The sequence below is a fragment of the Sapajus apella genome, unplaced genomic scaffold, assembly GCF_009761245.1.
Source record: "Sapajus apella isolate SASKATOON/1434 unplaced genomic scaffold, GSC_monkey_1.0 scaffold1, whole genome shotgun sequence".
Taxonomy (NCBI): domain Eukaryota; kingdom Metazoa; phylum Chordata; class Mammalia; order Primates; family Cebidae; genus Sapajus; species Sapajus apella.
The window spans coordinates 83081032-83088709 of NW_022436941.1; positions in this window are offsets into that span (position 1 = coordinate 83081032).

Consider the following 7678-nt stretch of genomic DNA (forward strand, 5'->3'; position numbering starts at 1 on the left):
CTTTCTTTCCCTCCCTTCCTCTCTCTCTCTCTCTTTCTTTTTCTTTCTTTCTTTCCCCCCTTTCTCTCTTTCTTTTCTCTTTCAAGGTTCACTCTTGTTGCCCCGGCTGAAGTACAATGGCTCAATCTCAGCTCACTGCAACCTCTGTCTCTCAGATTCAAGTGACTCTCCTGCCTCAGCCTCCCAAGTAGCTGGAATTACAGGCATGATCTACCACACCCAGCTAATTTTTGTATTTTTAGTAGAGATGGGTTTCTCCATGTTGGTCAGGCTGGTCTTGAACCCCCGACCTCAGGTGATCCGCCTACCTCAGCCTTCCAAAGTGCTGGGATTACAGGTGTGAGCCACCACGCCGGGCCCCTGGGGTTCTTTTCTACTTGTTTCTGAAATGATGTGAGTGGCATATGTCAAGCACTGATTTTTCCTGACCTTCACAGTTCTTAACATGAGGGCTACTTCTTGCACTTGGGGACTCAGTTTGGGCATGTTTCCAACTATGTTACGCCACGCTGCATTGCTGGTTCTGCCAGTCTGAGAGGAGATATCAGATAACAGGTAAGTTGGCAGTGTGGCAGAACCTGCTCTTCCAGTTTGTCATGTATGTACTGTTATCTGTATTTAAATACCCATTTAGAAACCAAAAAGTGATAAAACAGACCACATTTCCTCATATTTTGTCTAACAAATAGACTCTTAAAAAGTACAGTGGATGGTCCAGAATTTTTTTTTCATCAGCTCAAATATAAAGTTACCACAGTTCGGGATAAGAAAAAACAAAAAATCACTTCCCCCCAGTCTCTTAACCTGTCCCCTGAAACAATCAGCTTGTCAAGTCTTTTCCTCTTTATAAGTATTCTTATAATGCTTTACCTACAATAACCAGAAAGTTTAAAAACATATAGGGTTTTTTTCTGTATGGCTTATGACTAGAGTTTTAAAAATTACATTTCTTTCTGCCTTTAAGATTATATTCCTATAACTGTCATGTTAGCCATCGGTAACTTGAACTGCTTAAGTATCTTTCACTTCTGAGGCAGTGGTTGGGGTGGGAGGGAGGGGGTGGGGGAGTTATCTTTCGGACTAATGGTGCAAATGACTAAATTAGCAGTAGTAGAGTTTACAAATTAGAATCATTTGTTCATGTAACAGGTATTTATTATCACTGAGAATCTTAGTAATACAGATACTAAGAAAATAGCAAAAGAACAAAACAAAAATCTTGCCTTCATGGATCTTACTTTCTCTTAGGAAGACATAAATACCAAACAAATCAATATATACATGCTATGAAGAAGAGTAAGGATAGAGAATTCTGTGTGTGGCATTATAAGGAATACATATTTGGCCTTTGTCTCTGGTTCCTGGCTTGTGGCTTCTAAAATCCTTGGACTCCAACCAGTGATGAGTGCAGTGTAGCTATGTTTCCCAGGGTGGTCTTGAACTCTCAGCCTCAAGCAATCCTCCATTCCTGCCTCAGCCTCCCAAGTGGCTGGCGTTATGGGCTTGAGCCATTACACAGCTGAGTGTCTTGTATGTGCTAATGAGATGGCTGGTGTCTGAGGGCCCCTAGATAGCTTCAAGATGGGGCTAGTCTTTAAAAAGACCAAGCCATGGCTAGGAGTGGTGGCTCATGCCTGTAATTCCAGCACTTTGGGAGGCCAAGGTGGGCAGATCACCTGACGTCATGAGTTTGAGACCAGCCTGGCCAACATGGCAAAACACTGTCTCTACTAAAAAAACAAAAATTAGCAAAACAAAAATTAGCTGGGTATGGTGGTGAGTGTAGTCCCGCTACTTGGGAGGCTGAGGCAGGAGAATCACTGAGGCTATTTGGGAAGCTGAGGCAGGAGAATCACTTGAACCCAGGAGGCAGAGGTTGCAGTGAGCCAAGATCATGCCACTGTACAACAGCCTGGGTGACAGAGCAAGACTCCATTGGAAAAAAAAAAAAAAAGACCTCAGCCTTTCCAGCCCTGCTTCCTTGCCTTCACCTCTGGGCAAAGGAGAGGGGCTAGAGATTGAGTTACACCAATGACCAATGATTTATTTAATCAATACGTAATGAAGCCTCCATAAAGTCCCCTAAGTGATAAAGTTCAGGGAGGTTTCAAGTTGGTAAAGATATCTAGGTGCTGGGAGGGTGGCGTGTCCAGAGAGGACATGGAAGCTCTGTCCCCCTCACCATACTTTGCCCAATACATTTCCTCTATTTGGCTATTTGTGAGTTGTGTCTTTTGTAATAAACAAGTAATAGTAAGAAAATGAGTTCCTGAGTTCTGTGAGCCATTCTAGCAAATTATTAAATCTAAGGGGGTGTTATGGGAACCCTAGACTTTGTTTCCAAGTCAGAAGTGTGGGCATGCTGGGCACCTGACTGGCATCTGAAGTGAAGGAAGTTTTGTGTGCTAAGCCCTTAAACCTGTGGAATCTGACACTAACTCCAGGTAGTGTCAGAACTGAATTGAATTACAGGATACACAGTTGTGTCTGGAGAATTGGAGAACTGGTTGATGTGGAAAACCTGTCGACATATTTGGTGTCAGAGTGTGGTGAATAAAAATAGCTCAGTGTGATTGTAGGTAGTCTTTGGGCCTATGTGGTCTACCTTAGTTCAGGAATATATGTTATCCTGAAATTACCTCAATAATTCCTTCATTTCCAATAGGACCAGGTACAGTTCTAGTTGCTGGGAAGAAAACCAGGAATAAAACCAAGTGCTTGCCTCATGAGGCATGTATTCTAGTGGGGGAAGACAGATGCTAAACAGATAAATGATGTCTGATATTTAACACATTCTAAAGAAAATAAAGCAGGATATAGAGACAAGATGTGACAGGAGTTACTGTTTTAGCTAACAAGGGGTATTTCTAGAAGTTTCTCTGAAAGTAAAATCAGTTTTAAAAAGGAGGTACAGTGGCCAGGTATGGTGGCTGACACCTGTAATCTCAACACTTTGGGAGGCTGAGGTGGGTAGATCACCTGAGGTCAGGAATTTAACCACCTGTGGCCAGGGATTTTTACCACGTTGGCCAGCCTGGCCAACGTGGTAAAAAACCTGTCTCTATTAATAACACAAAAATTAGCTGGGCATGGTGATGCACGCTAGTAATCCCAGCTACTCCAGAGGCTGAGGCAGGAGAATCACCTGAACCCAGGAGGCAGAGGTTGCAGTGAGCCGAGATTGCGCCATTGCACTCCAGCCTGGGTGACAAGAGCAAAACCCCATTACAAAAAAAAAAAGTACACACATTTTAACTAGATTACTGTTAATGATATGGCCTCATAATTGCAACAGTGAGATGTTATTGCAAAGTAATGGCTCTCAAACTGCTGTGTGTATCAGAATCACCTGGAGAGCTTATTAAAACCCAGCTTTCTGGGATTATCCCCAGATTTCCTAATTCAGTAATTCTGCAGGCAGGCCTAAGAATGTAAATTTCTCACAAGTTCCCAGGTGATGCTGGGGTCTGGGACCACATTTTGAGACCCAGAGTTGTAAAGAAGCCTTTTAAAGATTACTTTCAATAGGTTAAAGCAGGCCAGCCACGGTGGCTCACGCCTGTAACCCAGCACTTTGGGATGCTGAGGTGTGTGGATCACCTGAAGTCAGAAACTTGAGGCCAGCTTGGCCAACATGGTGAAATCCCATCTCTACTAAAAAATGCAAAAAAATTAGCTGGGCATGGTGGTGGGCACCTGTAATCCCAGCTACTGGAGAGGCTGAGGCACAAGAATCACTTGAACCCGGGAGGCGGAGTTGCAGTGAACCGAGATTGCACCACTGCACTCCAGCCTGGGTGTCAGAGAAGTACTTCATGTCAAACAACCAACCAACCAGGTTAAAGCAAAAACCAACTGACCTAATGTTTTGAAAAGATATCCAGATCCATGAAGGGCTATATTTCGTGTGTGTGTGTGTGTGTGTGTGTGTGTGTGTGTGTGTCGGTCAGAGTTTTGCTCTTGTCTCCCAGGCTGAAATGCAATGGCACTGTCTCAGCTCACTACAACCTCCACCTCCTGGGTCCAAGAAATTCTCCTGCCTCAGCCTCCCTAGTAGTTGGGATTACAGGTGCCCGCTACTATTCCTGGCTAATTTTTGTATTTTTAGTAGAGACAGGGTTTCACCATGTTTGCCAGGCTGGTCTCTAACTCCTGACCTTGATCTGAAAAAGGGCTATATTTCAAACAGTTGAAAGTGACAATAGTGTGCTTTGAAAGTGACGTTAAATGAATCAGATAGGGACTTCGATGATGATGAAAGTACTGATCGTGCAGATGCATGTGAAGAATCTGAATAAAATTATTCATGGAATGTGTTAAGGAAGCCCAATCCAATTGGCCTTTATATGCAGCCAAAGAGATTAGGATCTAGTTCTAATTCTTCTCATTAACTGAAAGGTCATAGATAAGAATAAGGCCAGGCCGGGGGCTCATGCCTGTAAACCCAGCATTTTGGGAAGCCGAGGCAGGCTGATCACTTGAGATCAGGGGCTTGAGGCCAGCCTGTCCAACATGGGGAAACCCCATCTCTACAAAAAATTTAAAAATTATCCAGGGCAGAGGGGAGTGGGGGGTGCCTGTTATCCTAATCTCAGCTACTTGGGAGGCTGAGGCATAAGATCACTTGAACTAAGGAGGCACAGGTTGTAGTGAGCCGGGATTGCACCACTGCACTCCAGCCTGGGCAACAGAGTAAAACTTCATCTAAAATAATAATACTTAACAAATACAAAACTTAACATTTTTGGTTGAAGAATTACAATATTGTTAGTTTGCAATAATAACTAATGATACTTTTGTTCTGATATTTTACCTATATGAGAACTAAGGTGCTAAAATATTGTTAATTAAAAGCTATTTGGAGCAAAATGTAAAAAGAATCATTTGGGGGATCCCGTAGGCCATATGATTGAATCTGACTTGTTAATCTTATTGTGTCCTCCTTGAAGTGCATCCTATGGGCTGAAATCTGTGTCATAAGTGATGATGTCTCAGCTTCAACATAGAGTTTTGTGGGACATGACAAAATTAGAGCTGTGAAGCCATCTTTCTGTGGAAAACACATGTAAACAGATTTTCTCAAATACTTCTTTCTCCTCCTACCTCCCCTGTTTTCCCTCCTTCATCTCCGCATCTCACAGAAAAGAGCACCAGTACTCTGAAATTCGGTGCCGGACAGCTGAGGTATGGATGTAGGCAATTGCATTTGCTTGAGTTTTAGAACAATAAGGGCTTATTTTTCACACCTGTCTAATGGCAAACTGAGACAAGAGTTGCTAACATTTGATTCAGCTGCTAATGATGCTGTCAGTGAACCAGACTTCATCTTTTTGCTTTATACCCTTACCTTGTTAGCTCTTTGTCCTCTGGCTTACTGGTTCATGATTAGAAGATTGGTGCTGTGCCTTTAGACCTCATGCCTGTATTCAAAGTAGGAAGAAAGGGGAAAGGAGCTTTGAGCACTATGTCTGTCACTTTTGTTAGGGAAGCAAAATGCTTTCCCAGGAAGCCCCCAGTGAATTCACTCCAGTATCATGAGTTACATATTTACCCCTACCTGCAAGGGAGGCAGGGAATCTAGTGTCTCACTTTTTTAGCCATTACCATAGGAGTCAGGCAAGAGAAAAAGGGACTGAGAAAAACTCTTGTGTTATTCGACTAACCGTGTCTGCCAGAGAGGTTTAGTTGGTCTCGGTATATACAGAAGCCTGAAGGGAAAAGACAAGAAACTTCCCTCAGAGCTTGGCCTCCCCAACAGGGAGTGAGGTAGGCTTTCATCCTCAGAGAGGCTCAGGGTAGGTTCTGGGCCTCCCTTGGGGACCTGGGAGACCAAGAGGGAAGGAAGTACTTACAGCCACACACTGCAGCCTGGAGCCAGAGGCCTGTGTATGCGATGAGAGTCTTTGAATGTTGGAGCCCCTGGAAATGAGATGTAGGAAATAGTGGGCACCCTAATTAATTACATTCTCCTTGATACATTGTCATCTTGATCTTTTACTTTTAAAAATGGAAATACAAATTTTAGGTAAGCAATACATGCTTACTGGAAAAATAATTCAGACAAACAGAAAAGTCCAACAAAGTAATAATGTTCTTTTTTTAACTGTTACATTGTTTTTAAACTATCTGAAGACACTACTGTGAACATTTTGGTGTATATTCTTTCTGTCATTATCTGGTACTAAATACGTGTTATCTGTATCAGCTTTATAGTACTGCTGTAACAAATTATCATAAACTTTTTGGTATAAAATAACACAAATTTATTATCTCAGTTTTGTAGGTCAGAAGCCTAGGTTGGCTCAGCTGGTTTCTCTGCTCTGGGTTTCTTGGAAATCAAGGTGTGGGCTGAGCTCTTATTGAGAAACTCTGGGAAGACTCCATTTCCAAGCTCATTCATTGGTTGGTAGAATCCTGTTTCTTGCTGTTGTAGTACTGAGGTCTCCATCTTCTTGCTTGTTGTAAGCCTAGGGCTTGTCTTTACTCCCAGAGACATCATTCTGGTCTTTGCACATGGGCCTCTCTATTCCAAAGCCAGCAGTGGTGTGTCAAATCTCACTCACACCTGGAATCTGACTTCCTTCCCCTTGTGCTATATCTCCCTTTTACCTCCAAGTGGAGAAAATTACTCAAGAACTAAAAATATAGGTATGAGTCTAACGTCAAAGGTATGGACATGGGTTAGCTGGAGAACAATAGTGGTGTCCTTACCCACAGCTCTATTCTGGAGCTTGTCAGAAGGAGGAAATTCAAAGAGCAGCTTTATTTATAAGTGCTAGAAGACATTTACAACAGTTTAGCACTCTTAGACAATTGTAGAGAGAAAACCCAGAAACAGGGAAGTAAATCCAGCTCTTACTTCCTGGTGGAATTCCTTGCCTCAAGGTACCTTAGGCTGTATTATGGAAGAAAACATACCAGGGTCCTGGAGGTCTCTTGGTCTTGATGCTGTGTAAAACTTCCTATTTGGGAAAGGTGCACTGAGCTGGGAAGGGAGTATTTTATGCACATCTCAATGTCTTGAACTCTGACTAAACCTAGATAAGCACTTTTTTTCTTTTTCTTTTTTTTTTTTTTTTAGTAGAGTCAGGATTTCACCATGTTGGTCAGGCTGGTCTCAAATTCCTGACCTCAGGTGATCTGCCTGCCTCGGCCTCCCAAAGTGCTGGGATTACAGGCATGAGCTACCGTGCCCAGCCTAGAAATGCATTCTTTGTTGTTGTTGTTTTGAGATGGAGCCTTGCTCTGTCGCTCAAGCTGAAGTGCAGTGGTGAGATCTCGGCTCACTGTAACCTCTTCTCCCAGGCTCTAGTGATTCTCCTGCCTCAGCCTCCAGAGTAGCTGGGATTACAGGCACCTGCCACCACGCTCGAATACTTTTTGTGTTTTTAGTAGAAATGGGGTTTCACCATGTTGGCCAGGCTGGTCTCGAACTGCTGACCTCAAGTGATCCACCCACCTTGGCCTCCCAAAGTGCTGGGATTACAAGCATGAGCCACCATGCCCAGCCTGAAATGCATTCTTATAAAGTCACCACCAGCCTATTAAAAATTATTTAAAAGATTTATATTTTTTTCTGACTCATTTGAAATTTTAATAATTTTTTTTATTGCCATCTTAAGTACCTAACAGGTCTTGCTTTGAAAACTCCTTTCTTATATTAAGGAATGCCATCATC